The sequence below is a fragment of the Calypte anna genome, chromosome 12 (genome assembly GCF_003957555.1).
Source record: "Calypte anna isolate BGI_N300 chromosome 12, bCalAnn1_v1.p, whole genome shotgun sequence".
NCBI lineage: Eukaryota > Metazoa > Chordata > Aves > Apodiformes > Trochilidae > Calypte > Calypte anna.
In genome coordinates this window covers 3,293,234-3,309,447 of record NC_044258.1, presented here as the reverse complement: position 1 = coordinate 3,309,447, position 16,214 = coordinate 3,293,234, and the positions used below count along the sequence as shown (strand labels likewise).

The following is a 16,214-nucleotide window of genomic DNA, read 5'->3' as shown; positions in this document are numbered from 1 at the left end:
TATGATTGTTAGTTTTTCCACGTGTGGAGTTGTTTAAAATTTCTATAAAATAGCTTTCAAGTTTCTTTGTCTTATTGAATTATTTCCATCTTTGGACTCTCCCATGTGGCTGTAGAAGACCTTGAATAATTACAGTAGAGGGTAATAAATAATACAGTGCTCTAAACCCTGTATTCACATTACAGAGTTCTCATTGCAGCTACCAAAATATGAAATTGGTGTTTGGCATTAGAAGTCCTAATTTTTTCTTCACTGTTTAGTTGATGTCTGGTGAGCCAACTCCCCTCCCCTAGAATGGGTTTGAGTTTCTTAAACCTTTTCTGGTACCCATGCTTGTAAAGCTCTTCAGAACACTTACGATGCAAGATGCCAAGTGCCAGAATTTCTTCCTAGTTTTAAAATAGTTTAAAATAGTTTTGGCCGCTCATAATATTTGTGGAAGTTTTTGACATTTTCTACAGAATACTCCATGAAAATTTTGTAGCTTCTGGAGCACAAATAGATATTCCAGCTCTTTGCCACAGACCTCCACAGCCTCCTGCAGCTTAAATGAGCTCAGCCCTCAGCTAGCAATGCTGTCATTTGTTTTCTTTGGGTTAATATTTCAGGGGTTCCTCATATAATATGTTGTAACATTGCAGATAGTTAAAGCTGTTTGGTGCCATCACATCAGGCTGTGCATTACACTACTTAGTACGGATCAGACAGGTTTGGTTGTTATAATGTTTGGGCTTGGGTTTTTTTTAATCTTTGGAAAAAGTCATTAGACCTTTATGGAAGCATGTAACCAACTGGCACTCAGTAAGTCATAGGATCTCTGCTGATTTTACTCCTCATGAAGTAGACTAGGTAGGAAGATAGATATTTTTTCTTTTTTAGAAGAGTTGACAACATTACCACCCTTGGTTGGGGGTGGGGAGGAAGGTTCTGGCACTGCTTGACTGACATTTGAGAGATTTGGTGCTTATGTATTTTTGCACAGTAATGAAGCTTTAAGCAGTCAACGATCAGTGACCTTAAGGCTTGATAAAACAGGGTGTTTTTTTGAGTCAATTGCAGAAGGGTGTAATAAAGGTGAATGGAAAAGGTGCTTAAGCAACATGCAGAGATGTAGGAGAGCACTGGAGATTGTCAGGTGCTTTTAGTCATGTGTTGTGGCAATAGGAGGCTGAAAGTGAAAATTAAACACCAGGAACAGAGAGACTGTTATTTGAAAGTGATCTTGCTGATTGAGCTTCAACAGAGATAAACCTTTTATATATAAATACTGGCTGGTTGTAAGACAACATGCAATTTCTTAGTAGTGAGTTCTAAAGATAGCACTGCAGAACTCCAGGCAGCACCTCTGTGGGTGATCTTTTGCTGTGTGTGACTGTTTCATTCCTCCACCACATTTTATCTCCTGTATTGACACAGAACTGAAGATTCTCATTACCTTCAGCTGTGTCACCGTTGATTCTCCTGATAGCTCAGACAGCCCCAGAGTGTCCCACGGATCTTGGTTTTGATTATGGCTCTTGAAGTCTATGGATTGTGACATTTTCATTAATAGTTTTATCTCCCCTCTGTGCACTGTCAGATATTGAACCATCATAGAATGTGATGGTGCATGAATCTCTTCTGGAAAGGAGCTGGGAAACTTCCAAAGCTGCATTCTTTACAAGTTCAGAAGGACACTCTTAAGCATGTACCAGATTGCATTTTGTGTGATGTAAGTGAAGGCAGAGAGACTGTGTTCAGGCACTTGTCAGGATTTACAAGTGATTATTTGTTCAAAATGAAGGACCCTTTTTGCATTTAGGTGCTGCACAGGTGCCTTATGTAAAAAACAGCTCCTGAGCATTATGCTCATTTTTCTCAGCACATGAAATATGTGCATTGTCTGTGTCCAAATATTCTTTGAAAAGCAAGCCATGTCCTGGGTGTCAGTGTCCCTGGTGAGCAGCACAAAGGAGGATTGCCCCACCTGGTTAGACAGAGGTTGGGAAAGGGGGCTGCAGGTGAGATGGACTTTCTGCAAATCAGTCCCATCTTTGCTGTTTCTGCCCAGCATTCAGTCCTCTGTTGCAAACTGCTCATGCTTCCTGTGGTGTGACCAGGTGTACATGTCACCAGGTGTGTATGATATAGGTGATGGGGGATACCTTTTTGAGTCAGCTCTCCAGTGTTCAAGTCAATGCAGGAAAATAATTTAGATGTTTTTTGACCACATGATCTTTCATGACACATTTATGATCATAAAATGAGGGAGTAGTACAAGTCTTGGCAGTAAGCTCCTGAGAGGATGTGTGCTCCACCCATGTGGAAGGACTGTAAGCAGAACTGGCAGTGACTTTGAAGCTACCTATTAGAAGTTGCCAGTTTTTTTCCAAATGTCTGCATCTACCAGAGAAGACTTTAGGGATGTCTTTCACAAGAAGTTTGTGTTAATTTCATTGCATCTTTGAAATCATTCTTTCAAATTAAGATCCCAAACCTTAATTACCAAATATTCATGTCATTTCTCTCTGGTGCACGAAGCTTGGCTGAAATTCAAAGCATGAAGAACCTTAAAGCAGTGCATGAATTGCAGTACGGTAAGGACTTTTGATTTTATTCACTGGGAGTGTTGAAAGAATGAACTTTTTAAGAAGCACTGAAAGTCACTATCCTTGCAGTTGAAATTTCAGAGCTGCTTTGTAATGATTCAGGCTTGCCTGTTACAGTAATAGTTCTCAGGAGCCCAAGTGCAGTTTTCTTACCCCAGGCCCTTCATCAGAATAGCCAGTGGTGGGTGGATTAGAAGTTGAGCACAACTGGTGGTCTGGGTCACTTAACCACTGTTGTATGTAAAACATGAGGAGCACAAATATCCTTGGAGAATGGAGGACACACAACAGGAGACAGAAAACTGTAGGTAATTGGAAAGCACTTTACATTTCACTTGTTTGTAGAATCTGTTTCAAACTGTAACTTGGCTCAGGTTAGAACCTTAATCTTGATTAAAGAAGTGAACCTCCTTAAAGATGGTTTGTGATCTCCGCTATACCAGAACATGAAGTGTCACCCAAGTGGAATGATTTCTGCCAAAGGAATTGCAACTAAGTAGGAGCTTCTGTACATTCTCTTATTTTTGAATGGCAGTGGTGATTTCACCCTGTCAATAGGCTGTCAGATTGTGTGTTACCATTCATTGCCTTCCCAAAGGAAGGATTGCAGGTGCGTGCCCGGAGTGCAGAGGCTCCCAGGGAAGCTCGGTGAGAGCAGCTGTGTTGAATCAAGCATTTTTTTCAGGGTACTGTGAAAGGGTTGTAGTCTGGGAGAAATTATGCTGGAAACCATTCCTCCCTTATAGGCAGAAGGAAAACACTACCTAGAAAGGTTTATTTTGCAGGCTCCAAGCTCTGCCAATGCAAATCCAGCCTTTGAGATTGGTTTGCTTATAAACAAGGCTTCAAGGGGGCTTTTGACTACTGCTTTAAAAAAAAAAGAGAGAGAGAGAGAGAAGAGGGGGGGGGCATAGCAAAAAGGGCTGTAATTTTATTCTCATGTTTGTTTTGACTGCAGGCTGGAAATACCAGGTTTACCAGTTCCTGCAGCCCAATCCAGTAGGATTTTCAGGTTCCATTCTGCTACCGGTGCACTGATGGCTCTAAGAGATTAAATCAGACCAAATGGTTTAACCTCAGTCGTCTGAGGAAACACGTCCTGCCCTTGGGTCAGCTTTGCAGCAGCAGACTGTAATTCAGTGCAGAGCTGTGCAGGTGTAGGAAGAAGCATATTGCCAGGTTCCCTTCTCATGTGCCACGCTGATGCTGGCAGTACCTCGGGCTCCTTGCCAGGTATTTGTGGCTACCAGGTATGGTTGTTGATAACAGTGCCCCTAATTACAGTCTGCTCTGACTGTGGTGAGGCTCCCAAGGGGCCATGTGGAACACAGCACAGTGCAGTGATGAAGCAGCCTTCTCTGGGGCAGGGGCACACACAGACACTTCCTGTGGTAATAAAGTATTTTCCGCATAATTTTGACATAATTTTTGAGCAGTTTGAAATTTCAGTGCGATTGTGCCTACTGTTGTAAAACGTGGGAGATAATTTGTGTTTCTCAGACTCATTTGTTCATCTAGCAGAGTCTAGAGTTGTATTTAGTGTCTCCTTTGGGACACCAAATACTGGAAGACACTGTTAAATGTCCTCTCATCTGGCAGTGTTCCTGTGGCATTGCAATTTCTTCGTGGCATTGCAATTTCTTCTTGCTGATGCTGGTGCCAATTCCTGACATTGCTGGAGAAGACTGCAGTGCAGCCCGTGGGCCATTTTCACCATTCTGCTCTGGTTTTATGCTGGGGCATAACTCTGTTGAGGGCTCTTTTTGTGTAGTGTTTTGTTGAAGGTTTTACAGCCTCATTTTGCACATCCGTCTTGGAGGGAAGTGAACATAACACCACTTTACATTGCTAGAACAGAGTCTAAGCTATAAATATTTTTACAACACATTTTCCAAGATGCCTTTCACCCCCACCCCCAGTTTTTGTCCACTTTTGCTTTCTGGGAAGGGTAGTGACAGATGGAAAACTGTTCCCCATGTGTCCTCAGTCCATTACAGTGTACTCTTTTGAAGAGTTTTCTGCAGCTTCCTTCATAAGGGGCTATTATCAAGGTTCCCACTATTCCAAAGTTCTCTCAAAGGATTTATTGACCCAGCTAAAAAGGCATTAGTATCTTTTTGCATTATACAGTCATGTACCATCTTTTGACCTGTAAGCCCTGAAAACCCTACCAGCTTCATTTATTGCATAAGGAGGATGATTTTGTTTGAAATTTAAAAATTACTATTGGTAAGTTGAATCCTGATTCTTGTAGTATTCAGTTCTGCTAATACTGACTTGTAAAAATATGTATAGATTCCACAGAATGTTAATTTAAGTATTTCTTTATTTTACTAAGCAGATGTGAGAGGAATTTGCTGAGTGCTGGTGGGATTGTACCAAATAGAAAACTGCAAATTACAATTTTTAGGGAAATTCTTATTGGAAATCTGAGCCATACAATAATAATATTATGTTGAAGAGGCACATTTTTCATTTTCCATCAATGCAGCTTTAACTGTTCAACAGAGGCTATACAGTTTCCATCATTTACATGTAGGCAGAGATTGAAAGCAATTTAGATTCCCGAGTACTGTTACATTCAGAATATACTACACATATATATATTTCTGAATTTGTAATCTGTAAAAGTTGCCAGGTGGTTTTGGTTTCATTTAAAAAAAAAAAGGTTTGCAAATAGCCATTAGTTCAAAGTGTTTTAATGTAGTAGTCTGATGTTCTTCCATTTACAACAGTCACATTCCTAATGTATTTCACTTCAGATGCTGAATATGCTCTCTGTATTGCTTTGAGTCAAGTCTCATGACATCCATTCAGCATTCTAATACATGATCTGAAAACACACATTTTTAGACTGTCCCACTTAAAATTTTAAGTTGAAAGCTTATTGGACACATTTCTAAGGAATTTCTGAATACATAAGGGCAGATTGAGTAGGAGGGAGAATGGGCAAATCAAACTAAATTGGTTCTCTTTATCTTTGAACAAATTCTTTTCAAAGAATTGGTGACCTCTAGTACTTCAGCAAATCGTTTATCTTGTGTGATTTTTTAGAATGGTTCAATAGAAAAAGGAGACAAGAGGCTTATTCAGGATTTTGCAGCAGAGCCATTTGCCATCCTCGTGTATATGCTGGGAGGGACTCCACTGTTGTTACAACATCTGGACTGCAGATTATTCAGCCAGACAGTTCCAACAAAAATTAAAATCAAAGCACTCCATGTAGCTTGTCCTCTAACATGCCGAGGAGTTAGTAAGAAGAGAAGAATGTTCTTAGTGTGACTCTCATTATTTCTAAAAACGCTTAAGCCTAAGTGAGAACACCCAAAGGAAAAAAAAAAAAGAAAAGCAAGCAGCTCTCTATGTTTTGCTTTGTTCTGTGTGTGTTTTATCTTTTCTCCCTGAGGATCCATTTTTCCTCCTTTTTTGTCAAAGTGGGTGTTTTGTTTACCACACATGATGCCCTGTACATAAGAGCCAGCTGAGCTGCCTCGCTCTGAGAATTCAGCCAACAGTGTATGTAAGCACCAGTTTCAAACAGGGGCACAAGGATTCCCTGTTTTGCCATTAAAAGGGACCACAAACATTACCACACGTTGAAAGCAGAGCCAGCTTTGGAAGGGCTGCACTAGGACCAGCAGAAACTGTGTGTGAGCATCCCTGGGAGGATGAGGGAGCCATTACCTCATCCTCTGCTGCCTTTCCTTCCCAGTCCTGGGCACACGGCTCCCTCCTGCTCCTACGTGCCCGCAATCGAAGTGCTGAGCTCTGCCAGCTCCTGGGGACACTGTCCCTTGTGAGAAAATGGCCCTGTCAGTGGAGGAGCTGAGCTGGAGGAGCAGCTCCCAGAGCAGCATCTGCTGGCACTCTGGATGCCAGAATTTTGATTTGTTCCCTCCCACCCCTAAATCTCAGGTGACCAAATTTTGAGGGTGACAAATGTGACCAAGCTGCCTCTGCAGGCTTCCAGGGGACAGTGTAGATAGGGAGTTGGGAAGGCTGCTCAGGAGCCTTTGGAAGAAGAGCTGAGTATGAGAAGTGGGCACCCTGTGTTTCCTCCTGTTTAACTATTCACACTGAGCTACTGAATTGGGGGTTGGTGAATCTGTAAATTAAAAGTTTGGAGATATTTAAACAGCCTTTTTGCATTGCCAGTTTAAAAGGTATCCCTTTTAGGGTACATCTGAGTGTCAGTGCAGTGCCACTTGCACTCTGCAGAGCTGCAGACATTGAAGCTGGAGTGTTTCTGGTCTGTGTTACTGAGGTGAGAGGATGGGAAGAGAACTTAGGGTGGGGACACTATCAAACGTTAAGACATGGACTGTTCCTCAGTTGGGAGGACACAGTCATCTTCATGTATCGTTCCTGGCTACAGCTGCATAAACATGAAAGCAACACTCAGCCCTGGCAAAATGTTCTGAGAGAGCTGGCAGGTTTTTCATGTGTCTTGTCTGAAAGTCGAGTATATTTTGCTCTGCCAGCAGCTACAAACTCTTTTCCCTTCTCTTTGAGAAATGCGGAGATGCAAACACAGCAGAGAAGGTGAGAAAATCCTCACAATAGAGTGTTTTGGTTCATTTATTTCCTTTCTTGTGACCAAGGAAGGGGCAGGGGCGGAAAACAGACACAACAAAACAAACAAACAAACCACAAAAAAAAACAAAACACAAAACCAAACAAAAAACCCCAAACAAAACCAACCCCAACAAAACCAGCCAGGCTGCCCACTGCCAAGAGAGAATAGTGAGGAACTGCAGGATCTACTGTAGCCCTGTGACTCAGGATTGCTTTTACTCGCCAGGACATGTTCAGCTCCTGCACTGCACCTCGCTGGGGTGTGCCTTGGGATTCTCTTCATCCTGCTGACTGCTTTGTTCCTCAAAACTGATGCTGCTTTTATGGAAAAGTGTAATTTCAGAAGCAGCCCTATATTTCCTCTTACATTAGAACAACCCAGACTTTCTTCTTGGACCCCTTAGCTGCCTTTGGTACATGTTTACAGCTTTGTAATCAGCTCTGATTCAAGCAGTGATTTTCAGACAAGCCTGAACATTCAGTGGCAGCAATAATGTTTAATGTGTAAAATGTGTAATTTCCTGTCACATTACTAGGAAATGGTGACATAAAGAAACTGATAAAGTAATGGTAGAACTGCTCAGGTCAGTGGCCCAATGATGTGAAAACAGTTGACTGCAGAATTTCCTCTCTTTCATTTGCTCCCCCACGGATTAGAAATGGGCACTAAGATAATAAAAGTAAATTCTTTTGTTAGTTCCTAGTAAATTCTTTTGTTAGTGACACGTGTACCTCTGAATGGAGAGGACTCCCAAGTAATTTGGTGCAACTGCAAGTAAGCTGTGACCTTCACATTTGTGGTGCTAGTTTTTTGGCTTGGTTCTTGGATTCAGTCAAGACTGAGAAGATGAGCATACCATAAAGTAGTGAAGTCTCCTCACTGTGGGGGAAACTTTGGCTCCTGCCCCAATAGCATGAGTTACTGTCTCCCCATTTCCACCAGGTGCAGAGAAACTGTGAGAAATGTGCTGTTTCTTGGCTTATTTTCCTGGTCCAGAGACTTTTTTGTTATTACCAGAAAGTGCAATATACACGAGTTCTTTTTTCTCTGCATTAAACAGTTGTGCAGCATGAGGAAGACACAGATCAGGCTTCCCAGTTTCTCCTCTTCTTTCTTCCTTTCAGTCCCTTTCTTGTGTTGCTGCATAGTTGAGTGAACTCAGACAAGATGGCACTAGTTTTGGTAACATTTTAGGGAAATTGGGTTGGTTTTTTTCTTTCTCAGGGGGTTTAAAAGAGGCACAGTGATTCTCTCAGCTTCATTATGGCAGCAGTAGGCTGTTCTGCAAAAGTGAAGAAAGCAGCACAATTACTGAGACAAAATGTAGCTGTCTCCCTAAAGAGAATGTTCAACTAGCTTGTTGTTGCCAACTTGGCTATTCAAAAATATTTAAATTCCTAAATGATTCTAACAAAAGTCTTAGGTTCTTGCTACTTAAAAAGCCATCCCTGGATTTGAATACTAAACTAATGCTTATTTTTGTCACAAGCGTAAATATTTTCAAAATGGGATCTTTAGTTTCAAAGGCAGGGAAGATTATTTTCTTTTAACAGAAGGCTGGCATCATAGCTGCATTGAATTCTCCACCCTGTACATGAAAAGCTTTCTTTGGCAGCAGCACGTTTGTGAACTGTTTGTGTTTGCAGTGTCGACAGCCTCTCAGAAATGTTTGTAGTTCTGGCTTGCTTGTTTTCTAGGCTCTCAGCTCAGGGCCCTTTCAGTGTTGTGCATGTGTTTGCATAAACACAGGCAAGAAACCAAAAGCTCAGTTGTGCCTTCAGAAATAATGAAGTTTTCTTAGATTTTTTCATTTTCAGTCAGGCTGGCTTCCTCCCCCTGGCCTCGCATGGCTGTAAGCACAGTATGTTTGTGGCTGGTGACACTGGGTGAATGAACTCTTAGTTTGCCTCCAGTGATACTCTTGGCATTGCTGGGGACTGGAAATCTAGACTTGGGCAAGCTGCTTTCTCTCCTCCTTTGTTTAGTAATGCTTCCACTTTACAACTCGGTTATTGTCTGAGCATCAAAAGGGAAATACAAAGATTTCATGTGGTTTTGGATGCTTTACATGTTCAGCAAGTCAAAAACAGGGAGGGCTTTATGCACTTTCCTACTGTGGTTTTGACTTTTGGCTTTTCAGGGCAGTGCTTGCAGTTTTCTTTCCTGGTGGACATGGGCAGCAATGCAGGCAGGGGCTTGGTACAGCTGATGGTGCAGCTACAGGGGTAACCTGACTGGGTTGTTAAAAGAGCCCCACATAACAAACAACCACAAAAATCCCCCCAAAACCAAACACATCCACAGAGAACAAAAAACAAAACAAAAAAAATCACCACAAAACACCACAAAATACCCAACCCACAAACACAAAGCAACAAGGCCCCTCTTTCTCTCAGTGAAGTTGGTCAGGAAGTCCCAAGGGAGCAGGAGGAAGGAGAGGGGAGGCTGCTGGCAGTGCTGGCCCTGAGGTGTTCACCTCACTGCAGCACTTGGGGACTGCAGGAGGAGGATGGGCTGTACCTGGGGGTCTGACAGAAACTGTGAATGGGGGGAGTGCTGATCTCTTCCTTACCAGCTACAGTCTGACCAGAAGCTTTTCCTCTACCAAAATCACTTTTCAAATCCACTGCAGTGTTTTTGCATAAACAGTGCTTTCTACAGTTTGATAGATAATATTTTGAATATCCAGGTAATGCAAAGCCATGTTTCCCATTAATTTTGGAATCTGGTGTTACTTTATATCCCACAGCAGCATAAGGTGGTGTATTTCTAACTGAGCTTCTTTTTGTGGCTAAACCTGCTCCTACAGGACCTGCAGGGTTGTGTGAGCAGAGCTGTGGTCAGCTTTGCTGTGAAGTCAGTCAGCAGATGCTCTTATCCTTCCTCTCCTCAGAGGAGCTGTTTCTGGCCATGCCTTTACTGCTTTCTTTAAATCTTTTGATGACCATGTACAGTATTACATGAGGACTTCTCAAACTCTGGCAGGTCCTGAGCACCTCTGAAAGCAGATCCAAGCAGAGGAAGTGTCAAGCCAGGGACTGGAATGATGTGATTTTGACAGTCCATATTTAGTAATTCATGGAGCTCTAGGGTAGTGTTTTATCACTGACAGTCCAGATTTTCTGCAGCAGATAGCTGGTGATTATATTTTCAGGCTGATGCTATTCTCATGTGATATAAATGATTGTAATAACATGAATCGTAATGCTATTTGTCAGCAGTTCCTCCAACCCCTAGAAAATTAATTGAGTCAAATAATGATATGTGTGTATTGAGAATTAGAGATGTCTGGATCACTGCTTTCCTTACTGATTTGCTCATTATAACAATATTAGGACTGCAGTGTTTTTTTTTTAAAGATGCAGTGCTTCTTATATACATGTAGGTTTTAGTCTAGTGAAAAAAAAAACCACTTTTTTTTCTTTCTACAGATTCCTAATTTGGATAAGGGATACTTCTCTCAGGAATGAACTCCTCATTCTTAGGAGAGCCTCTTACATCACTTATAATAGCAGAACTCCAAACATACTGACCTTTTTGTGACTTTTCCAGATTCAGCCTGCGTAGCTCTTAGAGAAAAAAACCCAAATGACTCCTGTTCAGCTTCACGAGTTATAAACCCCAAACACACAACCACTCTAATGAGATCTGCACAACTGGCACCAAGGTGTATCAGCATCCCCTGAATTTACACTTTGGGCAGTGCCTGTAGGAACTGCTGAATAAATAACTCCTCAGGCCAGGGGAAGAAAGGTCTGGCCCTGAGTGGAGGGAAGAGCAGCAGCATGCAGGGCTTTGCTCTTGTCTTGGCTTTAGAGAGAATGGGATTTTATGGGGCTTGGGGGGTTTGCCCTTTGCTTTTTTGTAAATGTTGTCTGTGTGTGATTTCTCACTCTTCATTCCTGCAATTTGCTTCTGCTTAAAGGTGCCAGGTTCCAAAAATTGCTGCAGGATCCAGCCTGTTTCAGAAGCACAGAAAGGAAACATAAGTGCTCTAGGTGGCCCTGCTCTGGCAGGGGGGGTTGGACTAGATGATCTTTCGAGGTCCCTTCCAACCCCAAGGATTCTATGATTCTATGATTCTATGATCTTTGCTGGATATGACCAGTACTCTCTAAGAAATGTGCTTATCACAATACACTGCTTTCATCTGTTATTTTGAAGCTTGCATTACTTTCTCCATCAGTGGTTTTCTCCCTCAAATTTCCTTTAAACCATCCTCAAGATTTTGTTATTAACCAGTTTCTGGCAAATTCCTTAGTCCTTTATGCAGCATCTCAGAATCTTACATGTGTATGTGTGTGTGTATATATATATATGTATATAAAATTTTGCACATCTTTTTATGTTGATTTTCTCCTTCTTCCTCTCAATAGATATTTTGATTTGTTTTAGTTGGGTTTGTGGGTTCAGTTTTGTTTTTTGAGATAGAAGACACTTTTAAGCTTTTATTTCAGAAACAATTCTGTAAATATGAAAAGTTCTCCAAACGTGTATATCATCAGCTATGTGAAGTGCAGCTTTAGGGGGTGCATTTTGAAATTAGTTAATGTGTTCAGATCTCAGCATAAATGCTCTGCTTATGCAGCTTCCACAGCTGCTATTTATAGACTTTTCATCTTTCCTGTTATTGGTTGGTGTAATTAACAAGCCATCCCTGGGAATTTTCCTGTGCACAGAAGACTCTTGGTTTAAGTACAAAATGGCCCATGCTCAGTTCTGAGCAGACAGAAATGAGGATAACTTCTGTCAGATGTCTTAACCTCATTTTAATCCATGACCCTTCCCTGTCCCACTCCCTTCTGCATCTGCTCACACACTTCAGGAGAGTTGGGGTTTGGTGAAAAAGAAAGTTTGTCAAATTAAAAGCAGGTGGCTTTGAATCCCTGTTGGCTTGTGTTGTCTTTTATCACCTGCCCTCCCCAAAGCCCTGTCAGCTACCTGCTTTTTATTGTCTTTTATTAGGAAGGAGCAGATAGGTTGCCAGTAGTTTGCTGATACAAGGCACAACCTCTGTGTCCTCTTGGTGCATTAAAGTAGCCATTCATACATAGTAATACTTGACATTTGTGATGTTGAGGATGACTTAAATTTCCATGAAGCTGTTCAGGTTCTCCAGTTTCTCTGATTCTGAAGAGGGAAAATACTGTTGGTGTTTAAAGGCAGAGAGGGAAGGCACCTTGTTTGCATTTAGCTTTGAATCTATCATTAGCTTAGCTTATTAAGTAAACTTTCATTGGAAAAGGGCACTTCAAAATACTCTTATGAAGTCACAGGTTTTTAGTAAGGACTTTTCCTGTTGAGTGAAATAATGACACTCCTGGTGTGTAGGGGTAGAAGGGAGCCTCTAATAGCAATAAAATTCCCTGAACCACCCAGTTTGCAAGCTAATTGAGAACAAAAGGCAGATGTTTTCTCCAATAAATTGTTGGATAGAATTTCATTCATACTGAATTCAGTTTCTTGGTCAGGCGTGTTGAATGAATTCAAGGTTTTGGATCATCAAAAGAGAAATACAAATAAATTTTATCAGCCAGCTAGACTTCTAGAACAGAAACCAAAACGAGCATAGATGAGCTGAATGGGAAGCTAAGGGTAAGAAAATTTTTCTTCCTCTGATATTTAATACCCACATTTAACCACAGAAACAATTTATTTGTGCACGTTCCCATAAAACCCTTAACCTTCAGGGTTCTCCTGTGAGCCAAGTAGCATTTATTTGAGCAACAGGAAAAGTGAAAGCTTAGTGGTTGGGTGAGTGGCTCCTGCTGCCTCCAGCCAGCCTTTGGAGTCCACCCTGCTGCAGATGTCATTACCTGGGGCCAGGGGATGCCATGAACCTACAGCTCTGGATTTAAGAACAGTTGTCCTGCTATTGCTTCCTCTAAGGAATCCTTTATGCCCCTTGTACTATCGGAACCTTCAAAGAAAGATCAGGTGAAATGATGGAAAGTTGCAGTTCTCATCTCAACACCTGTTAGAATTTCTCTAGAGAAGCCCTTTAATTCATAGAATCATAGAATCATAGAATTGGCTGGGTTGGAAGGGACCTCAGAGATCATCGAGTCCAACCCTTGAACCACCGTTGCGGTTGCTAGACCATGGCACTGAGTGCCACATCCAGTCTCTTTTTAAATATCTCGAGGGATGGAGAATCCACCACTTCAGTGGGCAGCCCATTCCAATGCCGGATCACTCCGTAAAGAAATTCTTTCTAATATCTAACCTAAACTTCCCCTGGCACAACTTAAGACCATGCCCTCTTGTCTTGTTGAAAGTCGTTTGGCAAAAGAGCCCAACCCCTGCCTGGCTACAGCCTCCTTTCAGGGAGTTGTAGAGAGCGATGAGGTCTCCCCTAAGCCTCCTCTTCTTTAGGCTGAACAGCCCCAGCTCTCTCAGCCTCTCCTCATAGGGTCTGTGCTCGAGTCCCTTCACCAGCCTGGTTGCCCTCCTTTGGACCTGCTTCAGGACCTCGATATCCTTCCTGAACTGGGGGGCCCAGAACTGGACACAGGACTCGAGGTGTGGCCTCACCAGGGCTGAGTACAGGGGCAGAATCACTTCCTTGGACCTGCTGGCGACGCTGTTCCTGATACAGGCCAGGATGCCATTGGCCTTCTTGGCCACCTGGGCACACTGCCGGCTCATGTTCAGCTTCCTGTCGATCCAGACTCCCAGGTCCCTTTCTGCCTGGCTGCTCTCAGCCACTCTGCCCAGCCTGTAGCGCTGCATGGGGTTGTTGTGGCCAAAGTGCAGGACCCGGCACTTGGCCATGTTAAACCTCATCCCATTGGAATCTGCCCAACTCTCCAGTCTGTCCAGGTCCCTCTGCAGAGCCCTCCTGCCTTCCAGTTGATCGACACTTCCCCCCAGCTTAGTGTCATCTGCGAATTTGCTGATGATGGACTCAATCCCCTCATCTAGATCATCAGTGAAGATATTGAACAAAACCGGGCACAACACTGATCCCTGGGGGACACCACTAGTGACCGGCTGCCAACTGGATGCAGCCCCATTCAGCACCACTCTCTGGGCCCGGCCCTCCAGCCAGTTCTTAACCCAGCACAGGGTGCTCCTGTCCAAGCCACGGGCTGATAGTTTTTTCAGGAGGATGCTGTGGGAGACGGTGTCAAAGGCCTTGCTGAAGTCCAGGTAGACCACATGCACAGCCTTCCCCTCATCCACCAGTCGGGTCACCTGATCATAAAAGGAGATCAGGTTGGTCAGGCATGACCTGCCCTTCCTAAACCCGTGCTGGCTGGGTCTGATCCCTTGCCCATCCTGCAGGTGCTGTGTGATTGCACTGAGGATGATCTGTTCCATGACCCTGCCAGGCACTGAGATCAGGCTGACGGGCCTGTAGTTTCCTGGGTCCTCTTTCCGGCCCTTTTTGTGGATTGGCGTGACATTTGCCAACTTCCAATCATCTGGGATGTCCCCAGTGAGCCAGGACTGTTGGTAGATGATAGAGAGAGGCTTGGCAAGCTCTTCTGCCAGCTCCTTCATTACCCTTGGGTGGATCTCATCTGGTCCATAGACTTGTGGGGATCCAAGCATCTCAGTAGGTCACTGACTGTGTCCTTCAGGATTACAGGGGGGCTGTTTAGATTCATGTAACTTTCTATGAGCTCCAGAAGCCATCCGTCTTCAGGGTAACCTGTCTTTCTGTTGAAAACTGAGGTAAAGAAGGTGTTAAATACCTCAGCCTTTTCCTCATCTTTGACAACTATATTCCCACCCGTGTCCAGTAAAGAATGGATGTTTTCCTTGCCCCTTCTTTTGCTGCTGATGTATCTGTAGAAGGACTTTTTGTTATCCTTCACAGAGTTGGCGAGATTCTTGAGTTCTTTCTTTTCAGCAATAGATCTGTACAGCTCAGGGTGCTGGGCTGCTGCTGGCTCAGCCCACAGGGAGCTCTTTGGTTGGAGTCAGTCATATTTTCCAGGTTTACAGGTGTTTTTTTGGAGGTGAACCACGAAGTGAGTAGTCTTTAGAACACAGATTTCAAAGTAATACGAAACAATTGGCAAACTGGGTGGGTAGGGCCATGAAATAGAAAAAAAAAAAAGCTCCTTCACTGTAGCATTTACTCTTACAGGTTTGTTACTCTGAAGTTTATGCCACAGTTTGATTTATCAAATACAAGTTGTATTCATTCTTACAGCTCAGAGCTTTCAGGTACTATTTTCATATTATTACAGTTCAGAATTCACATTGTTTCCATGCTACAACTTCTGTAACAAATTGGAATACTTTCAAATAATCCTAGACTGCAAAACTTGCTGATACTTCACTTGAGCATGAGGAAAGTACCAGTGGGAAAAGAACTTTTGGCTTCTAAATGGATTTTTGTCTGTTTTGGACACTTATGGAGCCTGGCTTGAGGTGTTGTTGAATAAAGTAATTTCATAGTGCTGAAAAAGCTGAGCTTTTTCTGTGAAAAAGCAGCCCCTGGAATATGTAAGCTGACACAGCTCCACAGGAACTGATGCAGGATAAATCACAGGTCACTTCTGTGTTGATGGGAACGGGTCAGGCTCAGGAGCAGGGTAGGAATTCAAGTCATGCTGCAGTAACAGTGCAGAACAGTCTGTGTCTGTGTCTCCAGTGAAGGGGATCTTTAGATTGAGTTCTGCTTTTTGGTAGTGTTCCCTGTTTTCTGTTTTGACACTTGCTGGAGAGGAACTCTTTAGGGTTTGTATCACTCAGAATTTTATGGACAGATGTAGCTGACTAACAAGGGGGATGGAGAAAACTATTCCTGGTTTTGTTGGGTGTGAATTTAAAAGTCAGAAAGTTGGAGAACTCTGAAACACAACTCAAAACCACACGAGCATAGCAGTTACATTATTTACAAGGAAAAGGGTACTTCTTGAGCAGGAAGGAGATTAATTTTACTGAATTGTATTCAAAAGACAAGTGTATGTGTAATCTTATCCCAGATTTAAAGAACCACAAAGCCTGATGCAAGAAACTGAGATTTGAGAACTCCCTGTTGATTAAATTCTATATATTCTTCTGATCTATGTAAATCTTAATAGGGCATTAAG

At 42.7% G+C, this 16,214-nt stretch overlaps 1 protein-coding gene across 5 annotated transcripts in view; it reads left to right on the top strand.

Moving 5' to 3' along the window:
• The window catches only part of IQSEC1 (IQ motif and Sec7 domain 1), a 329,109-nt gene that overhangs the window by 280,697 nt on the left and 32,198 nt on the right, over positions 1-16,214 (top strand). The window lies entirely within an intron of this gene.